Below are 15,279 nucleotides of genomic sequence, written 5' to 3'. Positions count from 1 at the left end.
CTCGTTTTGGGACAGATGTGTCGTTTACCATCGTGATCTACTCACGTTACGTGATACCATGTTTGGTATATGTGAAGCTAGCGAAACGGCCGCGAGCACGCTATGAGCGTGGTGTGTTGTCATATTCCTACATGACACGCGTGTCAGGAATGTCATGTTTGCACCAGTCATATATTTCGTCACCCATTCACGTCACGTAACACCAAATTTGGTATATTTGTAGCTAACAAAACGGCCATGAGCGCATAATGAAGGGACCAATATACTCCAATGTAGCCTTTACGCACTCGCTCTCTATAATCTAACGGCAGGCGCGACCAGCGTCTGTCGGCGCGGCCCGATGGCAACCGGCGCGAAATGCGACATGCTGCATTTCGGGCCGATGTCTTGCTTAGACAACACTGCGTCTCCCTTTTTTTTTTTGTAATGAAAGGACGCTGGACGCACTGAAACGCGCATGCGTCAAAGCAACGCAACGCGGCGCGTGCCTGCGAGCACATGGCAGGACAGGACCAGTTCCTGGCGCGTCAACGCTGCCGTGACGCGACGAAATGAACGCTGGCGAGCACGCGCACCACGTCACGTCGAAATGTATTGGCTTCTTGACTGTGGCATGTAGTCTTGTTTTCACATGACACGCATTTAACGATCAACATGTTTGCACCCGTCACATACCTTCGTCATTTATTGGCTTCGCGTAATACCGAGTTTGGTACATGTGAACCTAACGAAATGGCTGCGAGCGCATCGTGAGCGTAGCATGTAGTCATGTTGTTACATGACACGCATGTCATGTTTATCATGTTTGCACCAGTATCACACCTTCTTCATCAATTCACGTCCCGTTATACCAAATTCGGTATATGTGACGTTAGCGAAACGGCCGCGAGCGCATCATGAGCGTGGAACGTGGTCATGTTGTTACATGAAAAGCATGTCATGATTTTGATGTTAGGGTCCGTTACTTTTGTTTGCCATGCAATCATGTCATACCATACCAGTTTTGCAACATGTCATGTGAACAAATCCACCGCAGGAGCTGCAGGACCATAAAATGTAAATCATGACATTCATGACATATATGTCATGATTTTCATGTTATGACTAGTCAAATGTGCTTTTCATACAATCATGTTATGCCATACGAAGTTTGGTATCGATACCATAACTGAAACGGCTAGGAGAGCTAAAAGTCGTATGCAGCTAGATAGATAGATAGATAGATAGATAGATAGATAGATAGATAGATAGATAGATAGATAGATAGATAGATGATGGATGGATGGATGGATGGATGGATGGATGGATGGATGGATGGATGGATGGATGGATGGATGGATGGATGGATGGATGGATGGATGGGTGGATGGATGGATGGATGGGTGGACGGACGGACGGACGGACGGACGAATGGATGGATGGATGGATGGATGGATGGATGGATGGATGGATGGATGGATGGATGGATGGATGGATGGATGGATACGCTTAAAGTCACCGAATTCGCTAAGAAATGCTTCGCATTTAAAAAACTCGCATAGCCTTGTCTTTGCCAACGGCAATCTAGATGCTATCGAAGAACCATCGGGTCTACATTTCATGCCCCGAAAAGCAGCATTCGTGGCAAAACATAATGCAGAACTCCACACAAATGAGTTATGACCAATAAAATATTATATGTGCTGTACACACATGTTGTCGCTCATTGACAAGCATGATTTGGCAGGCGATTGAACGCCCACAGTGTCTCCAAGGGCTATAGAACTCGAACTTTCGATGTTTTAAAATGGAACCACAAATCTTTTATCTATGCATAAACATGTGGACCTTAATGCATTCGTTCACGATACATGGAGTACTAACACGTCACAATATTGTCGAAGTGCCGGAACGCGGAGCTCTGTGCCCCTATTGATTTGTGGTTATGCTATATTAGGAGCATGGAATCAAATACGCCAGAATTAGGCGGCTGCTTCGCTCGCCTCGCCGCAAACCACTCCGACGTGCGTGATGATAGCATGGTTGCGTCGCTGCATTACTTATTTTGCAGCTTGATGGTATTACTCAACTCATGCGCGCCAGACTCGAGATGTCGAGCTTCTGTCGCCAGATGCCTGACTAAAATAGCGAAACAATGACAATTACTAACTCCTTGCATCAGTCTTGTAGTATTTACGATCATAGAGATATGACAGTGATCGAAGTCAATTTTGATTGAGGTAAGTTACTGTGGCTTTCTAAACACAACCTGTACATTTTTTATTGTGTTTCACAACGGCTATATACTCTCGGAGACCACGTTTCTTGACAGCACTGTGGCAGCAAGAAAAACGAAGCGCTAACTACCTCTAAAAAATTAGTACCCAAGTTTATACTGATACTGATAATATTAACATTGGCATTCCTTAAATAAATATTACTTTATGTATAATGAGGCTCGAATGGTGACGAAAAGTCATAGGTGAAATAGGGATTTTATACATTTGCCAGAATGTTTGCCTTTTCTTTACATTTCTTAGACAGCACCACTTTTTCATCATGATTGTTTTTTCGAAGTAAACATAGCCTGCACGACTTAGTGGACTAGTGTGGGGCCGCAAACGCGCTTCACCATGAAAAATATACCCGCAATACGGCACTAAAATGTACAGTGAACAATCCAAATGTTCCTCCCGGTCATTTTCCGCGTGCATAAATCTTCTAAGAGTGGTGACGATGAGAGCGTGCAAAGCAGAATTCAGCAAGGCCGAATTCAGAAATTACTCGATTTGCACAAGCATGTTGAAACTACTCAGTTTACACAAACACCTATCAATGTTTGACCAAAGAAATGCTGCGTAGGCTACTACATCTGAGTGTTTCGCATGAAATCAATTTCGAGAATGCGTGGGTGCCGATTTTTTTTTATTCTTAACAACTTACCTTTTTCATGTTTATACGCGAGTCTGTCTCATTTTTATTTATCATTAAAAAAGCGCTGCACAAGCTCCTGATACAAAATATGTTATGTCACGTTATGGTCACTACAAAAATTGGCGTAAGTATATTCTGAAACTGGAGAGAATGATAACCTCCGATCTACAATAAGAATCTCAACCGTGGGAGAACTCCCACTAGGTGAAAAATATTTTGACTTAAAGGGTGTAAAGCTACAAGGTTCCAAGAAGCAGATCACGAGGGATATTTTATTTTGTTAAGACCGAAGAATAACTTTTGCTTTCAAGTATACAGAGTCGCCTCCAATAAATATGCCTTTAACGGAAAGAAGTACGGTTTTTTCCGGTTACTATATATGCCCGTGAAAATCATGGCGTCACAAATTCAATGCGAGTGCGGTCCAGAAAGAGGTGCCTCGGTCTATCAGTCGTCGCGCACATGTGAGATAACCGTTCATCAATCTGTATGTGGTGTCTCCATGCATTGTTTCAGCGCTAACCGTAATAATGGAAAGGGCCACAGAAAAATGCTTCATGGCACTTTTTTTTATTGAGAGCAGTTTGCGCAAGGCATAATAAGACGAGGTCACAAAAACCTTTCAGACCTGCGTGTCTTGATATGAGTTTGGTAAACAATACATTATCTCCAGATTAACACAAAATGCACACTTTTTTCTCTGGAGAAGGTTTGCAAGCTTCAGTTGACCCTGGGTCTAAAAAACCCCGCTGGCAATCTTGCATTTTCTGGCACGCAGACTAATGCATTTCTTATGACGGCGGAAGGTATGCAATTACAGTTATGGCCACACCAGTCTCCCGCTCGTCGACCTCGACACTGAAACAAGATGAGAGGAACAATAATACACAAATATTAGGTAATACGAAGTTACCCTATTTCTTTTTGGGATAAAGAAGCTAAACAAAGCACTTCTTGCACACAAACCAACAAATAAAACGTACCGTGTGTATAGATTCAATGGATAGCAATTTTATTAGCGAGGAATTTCTCTTGGACTGGGTAGCGCATAAGACACGAAGTCAAAAGATCGAAACGTAGACAGCACACGTGCTAGTGCTGTAGTGCGGGGGCTGTCTACCACACACATTGCATAGTTTCGGCTCGGTAACGCAAAAGACACGTAGACAGTACATGCGAAACAGCACTAGAACGTGGGCTGTCTGTGTCTTTATCTTTTGTCACTGTGATTTATTCGCTAACCAGTCAAAGCTATGCGTCTTTGCCAGGCTGCCCAACTTGCCGCACTTATCAGGCTTTTCTCTACCGAGAGCAAAAAAACTTTGACTGTTTCTGTCATTCTTTCTATTTGTCTTTCTTGTCACCTACGTCTGAGGACTCTCGAGATAGTCTGTTCAACTTTATGTAAAACTAAACTAGCGCACGAGGACGCTAGTGTATTTCGAACACGATTAACCAATAATGAAGTGAACATCACGACATGCTTGTCGTGTACGCCATGAAACCATTTCTCGTTCACTCGGGGGCCACATACGCGCCTATACCAAGGCCAATGGAATCCAGCTGGGAACCCCGGATTTTATGAACCTCGTATTTCATCCGAACCTAGCATCGGCAAGAACACACTTTGGAAATGTTCACACAATACACAATAACCTTAAGAAGCACGTATATTCATTGGACTTCATTTTCCTCCTCTGTAAATAACCATCATCAGTATTTGTGTGGTTAGTCTTCGTCGTCGGCGTTATCTTGCTGTTGCTGGAATAAAGCGTCGGTTGAACCGTGGTATTTCAAGTGGGGAAAGGTGCTTCCCGATTGCTTCGGCTTTTCTCCATCCAAAGACATCTCCTGTAGCTCCGTTCGGGACGCCGCTTACACCAGCAGATTACCCCGTCGCAAGGGGAAGCAACAGTGTCCGCTCATCCGGCCCAAACAGCCGCCGCCAACCTTAACCCGGCAAACAACCTCTGAGTTTCCAATCTTCTTCAGTCTACGTGGATAAGATGTCATCCATTTCGATATCATCTATTCTTTTCCTGCCTTAAGCCACCCGTCCTTCAGTCAACCTCAACCAGGCCAAAAACCTCCCTCGGGAGCCTCCAATCTTCTCTGGTCTACCTGGAGAAGGTGCAACTCGTTTCGATATCATCTATTCTTTCACTGCCTTAACCCACCCGTCTTTCAGTCAACCTCAACACGGCCAACAACCTCCCTCGGGAGCCGCCAATCTTCTCCAGTCTACCTGGAGAAGATGTCATTCATTTCGATATCATCTATTCTCTCCCTGCCTTAGCCCATGCACCCGTCCTTCAGTATACTTTCCAGTAACCAGCGATCCGATTTTCATTGCACTGACATCATCGGTCGGTTTACCGCTGCTTCGTCTTCGCCGAATGCCAGGCTACGGAAACAACTCGGGCCATTCAAGTTGGAAGACGGTGTGCTCTATCGGTACGTTTTTCACCTGGAAGGCCATCGATTGGTTGCCGCAGCACCACGCGTTCTTCGCGCTGAAGCTCTGCGGGCTTCATACGACCATCTGACGCCAGGCCACTTCAGTTACTACAAAACGTACGAGCGTGTTTACAGTCGATTTTTCTGGCCAAGTATTTCCACGACCATAGCTAAGTATGTTACCATGTGCGCACTTTGCCAACACAGCAAGCGGCCTACTACTGCCCCAGTTGGGACCCTACAACCACTTCCCTTTCCAAAAAAGCTGTTCTCTATCGTCGAAATTGACCTCTTTGGGCTCCTCCCAACTACCTCAGATGGCAAGCGATGGATCGTCACCGCTGTTGATCACTTGACCCTGTACGCTGAGACGGCCTCGATCACTAGAAGAACTGCTTCTGAAGTAGCAACCTCTTTCTTTAATGCTATTTACTTACATCACGGGCCCTTCGTGTTCTTTTGAGCGACCGAGTCAAGGCATTTCTTTCAAGCATGCTAGGTGAAGTTCTTCATCAAAAACAGTTCATAAAGCAGCGTCTAGCTATCACCCAGAAACCGGTGAGTTAACGGAGAGATTTCATCGAACGCCATGCGTCATGTTGCCCACATATATCAAACCCAGCGCCTCCTCTTTTTACCAATGCCAGCCAGATGCACCTAATTCAGCCGATCACCATCCTCTACTCAAGCCATTTCCTGCTCTGACCCATCGGCTAAGCTTTGCGTGTGCTTTACGGTCAAGGGGAAGAGAGCATATAGTTTCCTTAAATTAACTAGTGTAGTACGCAGATTTGTCTAGTCTTCATACTTCAGGGCGGTGAATCGTACTTGTGGCTTCGTTTATTGCTGTGTCTAGCTTTTGTTTCGAAGGAAAGTATAAACCCTTCTGAACTCCCTTCTGAACTTCGTAACTCTGTTTGAAGTGGTAAACTTAAATGATGAAGGTCGTGAAGCACAACCACTGAACATTTGCCGAATTTCGTTTCGTGAGACAACAGCTCGAAGCCACACGAACACGCACGGAGCCAGAAGTACAAAGATTAGACAAATCTGTGTACTACCCATCATTCCCATGCTCGCTAAGTGCCGTGCGTTGCAGCTCCCGTAGACACTAGCGCCATATTCCCCTTGTATACTTAGGAACATCTATGGAATAGGGCCCCTCATACAGTGCCTCACGTGGGGAATAATATAGAGCAATTTTTGTGCAATTGTGTACAGATCCATGGGGTGGTGTCTTCCACCCCCCGTGATTAACCTGTGATAACGATGTTGCTGGTCACGCTGGCTCTCTAAGCTATACGGTGTTTTGAAATAGCATGTTACCGTTCGTGGCGCTATGAGGGCAACCAATCGGGGTGCGTCACGGCAATGAAACTGTATGAACCGACTTGAGCGCTGTGATGCAGCGGCGGCATCACGTCGAGCCACCGTGACCGACGGATGATATTGCTACGCAGCTGACAAATCAGTGATCAGAAGACAACAACGAAGTGGGAAACGCGTCTATCGCATTTCCGAAGGAAAGTGCTCGGAAGCACCTGTGACGTGAACAGTGCCACCCTTCATGTAACGCCACATCACGAGCACTCCCTGAATTAAGGCGGATCGACGGCTACCGTTAAAAAGCACGCGTTTGCACTGGCATTGATATGAGGGAGGCATTGTCCGATCTGAATGTCGTAACTGAGATGCAATTCTTCCCTGTATCACGTTTGCCTATAATACGTCAGTTCAACGGACTACTCTTCATTTTTCTTAGTATGTGGACATCAACCGACGTCATCAGGTGACATTTTTTTTTCTTTTCTGGCCCTGTCAAATTTTCATCATTCGTCAGCGACCAGTTTCTGTCCCATGTTGCCCAATTCCGTCATTTTGCCCATGTAAACACTGAAGATAAACAAGAAAATCGTAAACATAGGTGCGATGCCACTCACCCCGACATTCTCTACCGACCTGGAGATGATGTACTTCTGTGAACGCCTGTTTCAACGTCTGGCTTGTGCGAGAAGCTTGAGTTTCACTATACTGATCCCTACAAAGTTGTATAACCGGCCTCACTGTTTAACTACCATGTCACACCTATTCATGCCCCCACTGACCAACGCTGCCGCGGGACAGAGATTGTGCACGTTTCGTGCCTTAAGCCCTTTCGTACTAGCCGCTTCCGTCCACGGGGGAAATTAGTGTGAGCATTCTTTGAACTTTATCTTCTTCATCTCTAAATAACCATATCAGTCTTCGTATCGTTCGTCTTCGTCATCGGCGCCATCTTGCTGTTGCTGGAATGAAGCGTAGGCTGAACCGTGGTATTTCTATATTAAGCTAGTTGGAGATAAGTGCATCTCTTCTAAAATTAGTGTGCTTTCCTAGCTAATACGTTTTGATGATACTGCTGGTGCATTTTTTTTCTTGGTAATTGTTCACACGCGTAAGGGTTTGGAAGCTGAGCATGGGTTCAATGAAAGTCATATTGCAAGTGCGTGCTCTCCCGTGTTCATTTTTAGTTTTTCATCGCCATTCTGCGCCTACGAAAGTTTTCCCATCTGTGTACCGAGTGGCCTGAAAGCATACGTTCAAGTTTTCTGTAAAAATTTAAAGCTTGCATTAGTCGACGTTTCAAACACTTAAGTAAATGTATTAGATGGTTCATATCGTATGCCGGGAGTCTCTTTGCCCTACTACCGTGTCGTGGGGTTCAATTCTGGTAGGAACATTCATGTTCTTGAATAAACAGCAAAACCATTCACGGAGTATGGGTAACTTTATAATGACCCCCTTGTTGGCCATAAACACAAAGATCTGTTCATCTGAACCCGCCTAGTGGTCTACGCATTTTTTAACTACCGCATTGCAAATATTAGCTCGCACAAAGAGGGTTCCGCTTTAATTGAGGACGACGCAGCGAGCGATGGAAAGAAAAATGGTAGGTGTAACCTTAAGAGACAAGAAGAGAGCAGAATGGATTAGGGAAAAAACGGGGGTTAAGGATATCATAGCTGAAATCAAGAAGAAGAAATGGACATGGGCCGGGCATGTAGCGCGTAGACAGGATAACCGCTGGTCAATAATGTTAGCTAACTGGATTCCCAGAGAAGGCAAGTGGGTTAGGGGGAGACAAAAAGTTAGGTGGGCAGATGGGATTAAAAAGTTTGCGGGTATATATTGGCTGCAGCAAGCACAGGACCGAGTTAACTGGCGGAACTTGGGAGAGGCCTTTGTCCTGCAGTGGCCGTAGTCAGGATGATGATGATGATGATGATGGTGGTGGTGGTGGTGGTGGTGGTGGTGGTGGTGGTGGTGGTGGTGGTGGTGGTGGTGGTGGTGGTGGTGGTGGTGGTGGTGGTGGTGGTGGTGGTGGTGGTGGTGGTGGTGGTGGTGGTGGTGGTGGTGGTGGTGGTGGTGGTGGTGGTGGTGGTGGTGGTGGTGGTGGTGGTGGTGGTGGTGGTGGTGGTGGTGGTGGTGGTGGTGGTGGTGGTGGTGGTGGTGGTGGTGGTGGTGGTGGTGGTGGTGGTGGTGGTGGTGGTGGTGGTGGTGGTGGTGGTGGTGGTGGTGGTGGTGGTGGTGGTGGTGGTGGTGGTGGTGGTGGTGGTGGTGGTGGTGGTGGTGGTGGTGGTGGTGGTGGTGGTGGTGGTGGTGGTGGTGGTGGTGGTGGTGGTGGTGGTGGTGGTGGTGGTGGTGGTGGTGGTGGTGGTGGTGGTGGTGGTGGTGGTGGTGGTGGTGGTGGTGGTGGTGGTGGTGGTGGTGGTGGTGGTGGTGGTGGTGGTGGTGGTGGTGGTGGTGGTGGTGGTGGTGGTGGTGGTGGTGGTGGTGGTGGTGGTGGTGGTGGTGGTGGTGGTGGTGGTGGTGGTGGTGGTGGTGGTGGTGGTGGTGGTGGTGGTGGTGGTGGTGGTGGTGGTGGTGGTGGTGGTGGTGGTGGTGGTGGTGGTGGTGGTGGTGGTGGTGGTGGTGGTGGTGGTGGTGGTGGTGGTGGTGGTGGTGGTGGTGGTGGTGGTGGTGGTGGTGGTGGTGGTGGTGGTGGTGGTGGTGGTGGTGGTGGTGGTGGTGGTGGTGGTGGTGGTGGTGGTGGTGGTGGTGGTGGTGGTGGTGGTGGTGGTGGTGGTGGTGGTGGTGGTGGTGGTGGTGGTGGTGGTGGTGGTGGTGGTGGTGGTGGTGGTGGTGGTGGTGGTGGTGGTGGTGGTGGTGGTGGTGGTGGTGGTGGTGGTGGTGGTGGTGGTGGTGGTGGTGGTGGTGGTGGTGGTGGTGGTGGTGGTGGTGGTGGTGGTGGTGGTGGTGGTGGTGGTGGTGGTGGTGGTGGTGGTGGTGGTGGTGGTGGTGGTGGTGGTGGTGGTGGTGGTGGTGGTGGTGGTGGTGGTGGTGGTGGTGGTGGTGGTGGTGGTGGTGGTGGTGGTGGTGGTGGTGGTGGTGGTGGTGGTGGTGGTGGTGGTGGTGGTGGTGGTGGTGGTGGTGGTGGTGGTGGTGGTGGTGGTGGTGGTGGTGGTGGTGGTGGTGGTGGTGGTGGTGGTGGTGGTGGTGGTGGTGGTGGTGGTGGTGGTGGTGGTGGTGGTGGTGGTGGTGGTGGTGGTGGTATCACAGCTGTCTCAAAAATTCAATACTCTTAGCTCTGAAAATGTGTTTAAAAAAAACATTTACCATTCAGACACCAAAGCATTCCTGGAATAAAAATTACAGCCTTACAACCCCATTTTCACAAAATCTTTTTTGGAAAAAAAGTTACTTTAGGGTCTGATCACCTATTTAAACGTGCGAAGTGGTTTATAGTTTAAGAACGAAATTCCACCTACTGTACATTCTGAGGGCCAATGTTGAGGTGTTTTTATTTGACATAAGTTGAAGAGCGACTCCTTCGCTAACCGGGAGAAGGCAGCACATGGGTGAGATAGGCAACGACCGCCGCATACACGCCTCCGTTCATGCGGCGCGTTATTTCCATACACGACATCGGTGGATGCCCTCGCTTTCTTACTTCGCGACGACGTCATCGGTGACCTTACGATAGCGTGCACTACGGGAACGCCTCGGATGGCCGCCACGTAACCCGTCGTCTCGCCAGTGACGTTCCCTCCTCCGCGCACTCTCCTTTCTAATGCCGTCTTTCATTTTCCGCTGAGCTCAGCGTTCACTCTCTTTCGTCCTCGTTCGCCCTGCCACTTACGACTAAGCCGACTACACTTAACCCGGGAACGGGTGCCTAAGAGCTGCTCTCTCAAACTTGTTTATCATGGGCGAACTTGTTCCTGCCGAACTAGTTGCAAAATCTAAAAGTCTGCAAGAGCATTCCCCACACTAAGTGTCCCTTCTACCAACGCTCGTCTGCCTCGCAGGTCAAGCCATTTTTTCGTGCCTATGTGCAAGAGGCGTACGTTGCACTGTTGCAAGGAGTTGCTGCGTTGATCGGCGTGGCCATCGGTGGCGTAACCGATAGAGCGAATGATGACGAAAGAGAGTGAACGCTGAGCGCCGCGAACCGGCGTGTTAGTGTCTTCAATGCTTCCTGTCTGCTCGCGCTTCTTGGTGGTGGTGGTAGTGGTTAGAAGATGAGAAAAGGCACCTAATTTCGGGTTGCAGAGATTAGGTACCTTTTCTCATCTTCTAACCACTACCACCCCCACCAAGAAGCGCGAGCAGACAGGAAGCATTGCAGACACTAGCACGCCGGTTCGCTGCGCTCAGCGTTCACTCTCTTTCGTCCTCATTCGCTCTATCGGTTACGCCACCGATGGCCACGCCGATCAACGCAGCAACTGGTGCATGGGAGCTGCGCTTAAAACACGACGAGGCAGCTGTAGAAGGTTCGCTGTAAAATTATTTTCAAACAATCATTTCTACTGGTGTAGGGAACACCATTCTTCAGCGTACCATCGGGGTAAAAAAAGTGACTCCTTGGGCACGTCAGTTCAAACTTCAAGTTCCTTAAAGACTTCGAGACTAGGGCACAGGTACATATGCCACACAATGAATAATAGTAATGCTTACGTTACTTGTGCAGGCTATGCGAAGACCCCGGCCAATTTCAGGGGGAAGTCCACATCTGCAAAAAACGCCATCAGAACGATTGGTTCCCATAGTTTGGAACGTTTAACAGTATTTTCTTTCCCATAGGCGAATTATTAAAGTCGTAGTGACCGTTATCATTCTATAAAGCAATAAAAATATGTAATGGTGCCGTTGCCGAGAGCTTTCGCGAATGAATGTTGTCATGCATGTCCTTGCTGTGATACTTCCCCCCCCTTCCTCCCCCCCCCCCATGTGACGACTGAAAATAGCGCTAAGAAAGGGGGACACAAGAAGAAAACACACGACACAGGCACATTATGTTAGAAGTTAGCGCCTGTGTCGTGTGTCTGCTTCTTGTGTCGCCACTTCTTAGCGCTATTTTCAGTTGTCACAATGCACCAACAGGCCCAAATTTCGACAGAGCTTCCCCCCATGTGGTCCCGGTCTTTTCATTGTGCTTTATTTTACCTGTCACGAATCATACGCAAGTTCACGATTGATCAACTTCGTTGTTGACAGCTTTACTATTGTGACGGGGACGTTGACTGCATACACAAGATGAATTGATACCTTGTCTACAAGTAAGGCCATGACAGCCAAATGTCTGTGCGACACACTCGTGCACCTCACAGTTTCTCCAGATTACCTCTTTTCTGGTACTTTAACCTTCATTTCCCCGTAATGGATACTTCGTGCTTTGAAGTGCCGTGCCGGTAAAACACCTACCAGAAGCTGAGAAGTACGGTTTCAATCACAAAACATCCACCATGTCAAGGGGCGTCGGACATGAAGACACATTGTAGTGCAGTGGTTAAATCTCGCAGTTCTCTCCAAGAGCATTACACTGGGCTTCGTATATGTGGCCCCACATCAATAATAAAGGGATTCTTGGTTCGGGCGGCATGACGACGTGGTGAACGAAGGAACAAACAAGAGCCTACGGCGAATTTAACATCGGACGCCGGCCGTCACAGCTTAACAGGCGCGTTTATCTCTGCTTGAGTCACGCCTCTCCCTACACTCCGCGACCTTACGCTCTCACATTCGCAAGAAATAGAGATGCATAGGGCGATGTCATCGATACGGACTTCATACGGCGTACAACGGCGACGCAAATAAAGTCGTCTCGAATGCCCGGAGTGTTCCAAAAAAATTAAGGAAAATTTACCGAAGACTGCTAGAAGTACTGATGTCGAGAATACATTTGTTGTTTCTATTTTTTTTCTGCATCTTTTTCTTCTGCATTGTCATCTCTGTTTTCCTTCTTTTAAATCCGCTTATTATGTTTGCATCTTTCTTTGTGAATGTATTTCTCTTTCTTGCTTTTCTTTCTCTCTCTCTTTCCGTTAATTCCTACCTCTTTTTTTTGTCCTTGTATTTCTCTTTGATTCTATCTCTCTTTGTTTCTCTCTCTTGCTGTGTTTCTATCTGTTTGAGTTCTTCTTCTTATGCTATGCTTTACTACCTCCCCTTATCATTTCCCCCTCACTTTCACATCACTTCCCCCCATCTCTCACTTCTCTTTGCCACCCTTTTCTATGCTAATCTAATCAAGGTTATGGCATGTACTAGCGTGTCAAGATAGACGAGTCCTTACGATGCTTACCTTCGGGTCGTATAGGTACGCGAGTTCAAATTCAATCACCCTATTGTTAATAAAGAAGTTGTGCCACCTCTCGGGAAACTGAAAAACTATCCCCCTCCCTCTCTCTTTATAAACTTCGCTATGCACGTGAGGATGCTCGATTGCAGAAATAGCGGATATAGTTGGAACGAACTGAAGAGACATCGTGCAGCTACGTTTACGCATCACACACCACCACCGTTCCCTTCACTATTGCGGTTCTATTACGGAAAGGTAATAGGACCGCAATACCAGAAGAAGCTTCATCCGGAGAAACTGAGCGGTGCACGAGTGTGTCGCACGGCCATTTGGCTGTCGTGTCTTTCTTTTTATACAGCGTATCAATCGGTCTTGTACAAGAATCCAATGTTCCCGTTCAATAGTATAGCCGTCAACAGCCAGAGTGATAAATTGTGAAATCGCGTAAGATTTGCGACACATCACCAGCATTCGGTTCGCACTATCGCAATAAGCGAGCTGCTCATTACCTTCTTCATGTTGAAACAAAGGCACTACCACCAATTTTGGGCCTAGGGATAAACTGGGAAGTAAAGGAGGGATATTGTTGACAGCAGTAGAGGTTGCAACGAATAACGAAATTTATAATAAGGGTTATTGACGTGCCAGCAATACCGTTCCGTTTGTACTATACAATTCATGTTTCGTCTTGACTATTCAGCCAACACTACACGAAAAGTTTTTGTGCGGGGGTCACTCCGCGTGAACTGTATAGTGTTAGGTCATGATGGCGGTGGCTAATACATGCTTTGCTGGCTAAAATAGCTATACGTGTCGACCAGTATCCGGGTACGCAACTGCCTGATTTACGGTACCTCAAACCTTCACGGCTGGGTCAACTACCATATATAGGCAAACAATGCAGCAGTAAGACGAGTGCAGGTACCAACTGTCCTAATTTTTTTATTAATGGCTCCTAAGGAGAATCCGTAATTAGATACCAATTTTAGAAATGAAATTTTAGTTTTCCAACTTTTACTTACAGTGCAGTGCTACTGAAAGCTGCCAATACAAGAATACCCAGAATTACAGCCTTCATCTTGACAGTTTATCCAAGAGCTCAAAGTGTGCTATAGCTTATGCATGTTAGCTATTATCTCTGGTACTTGCGAACTTTCCCATTAGGGTCATACATTTTACATCTTAATGGACAAGAAAAGCATATAGGAATGCTTTTGTTCATGGTGGATGAAGTATCGTTAGGTCACATATCAGTGGAATCATCGAGACATGGATCTCTCTATTTTCTTCATGATGGAGCATAGAAACAGTTAAATATAGGTGGCCGTGTTGTGCGCGTACCACAAAGATTTTACGTGCATACGCGTTGTGCTGTTACGTTGCTACACGACTTAGTATTGCGATATCAATTATATGGACACTCTCGGCTGGAGTCTCCAGGGGAAAGGAGGAATACAAGAATGCCTTTATGTTTCTCAAACCAAGATATTTAGCCCCAATACAATACGGGCCGTAATAAAAAATTTCGCCGATCCCACGTACAGTGGGAATCGATGATATGCGAAGCACGAATCGGAGAGGTTGATGTGTCACTTTAAAATCACCACACTGTTACGAGGTGGAGGTAAATGATGCCTTACATGACTTACATGTAATGATTATCATGTTTGGATCTGTCGTTTACCTTCGTCATCTATTCACTTCAGGTGATGCCAAATTTAAAATATGTGCAGCTAGCGAAACGACCGCAAGCACGCTATGAGCGTGGTTTGTTGTCATGTTCTTACATGACACGCTTGTCAGGATTATTATGCTTGCACCAGTCATTATTTTGTGATTGAGTGACGTCACGTTACTCCAAATTCGATATAGCCGATGCTACCAGAATGGCCGTAAGCGCATCATGAAGAACCCAATATACTCCAATGTAGCGTTGCCGCTATCGGACGCTGGGCACAGTGACGCCACGTTAGCAAAACGCGAGTCTGATGCCAGGCGCGACCAGCGTCTGTCAGCGCGGCCTGACGGCAACCGTCGCGAAATGCAACACGCTGCATTTCGCTGCGATGCGTTAACCAGACAGCACTGCGCCTGCCTCTTTTCGTGACGGAGGGGCACCGGACGCGCTGAAACGCGCATGCGTCAAAGCAACGCATCCGGTGCGTACCTTCGAGTATATATGGCAGGACTGGTGCCTGGCGTGGCAACGCTGGCGTGACGCCACGAAATGAACGCTGGTGAGCACGCGTACCGCGTCACATGGGAATGGCGCCTTGACTGTGACATGCAGTCATGTTCTCACATGA

At 47.3% G+C, this 15,279-nt stretch overlaps 1 long non-coding RNA gene across 1 annotated transcript; it reads right to left on the bottom strand.

The window, feature by feature from the left end:
- Positions 1-3,478: 3,478 nt before the first annotated feature.
- LOC142817261 (uncharacterized) lies at positions 3,479-14,088 on the bottom strand. The gene is made up of 3 exons (XR_012895136.1): positions 13,996-14,088; positions 11,350-11,404; positions 3,479-3,771 (listed from the first exon to the last, which is right to left on the bottom strand). It is a non-coding gene; the product is annotated as an uncharacterized LOC142817261 (long non-coding RNA).
- Between the last annotated feature and the right edge of the window lie 1,191 nt (positions 14,089-15,279).

Source organism: Rhipicephalus microplus, chromosome 5 (assembly GCF_043290135.1).
Source record: "Rhipicephalus microplus isolate Deutch F79 chromosome 5, USDA_Rmic, whole genome shotgun sequence".
In the NCBI taxonomy this organism is placed as follows: Eukaryota; Metazoa; Arthropoda; class Arachnida; order Ixodida; family Ixodidae; genus Rhipicephalus; species Rhipicephalus microplus.
Note: the sequence above shows the minus strand (reverse complement) of the source record. Positions and strands in the feature narration are given on the sequence as shown.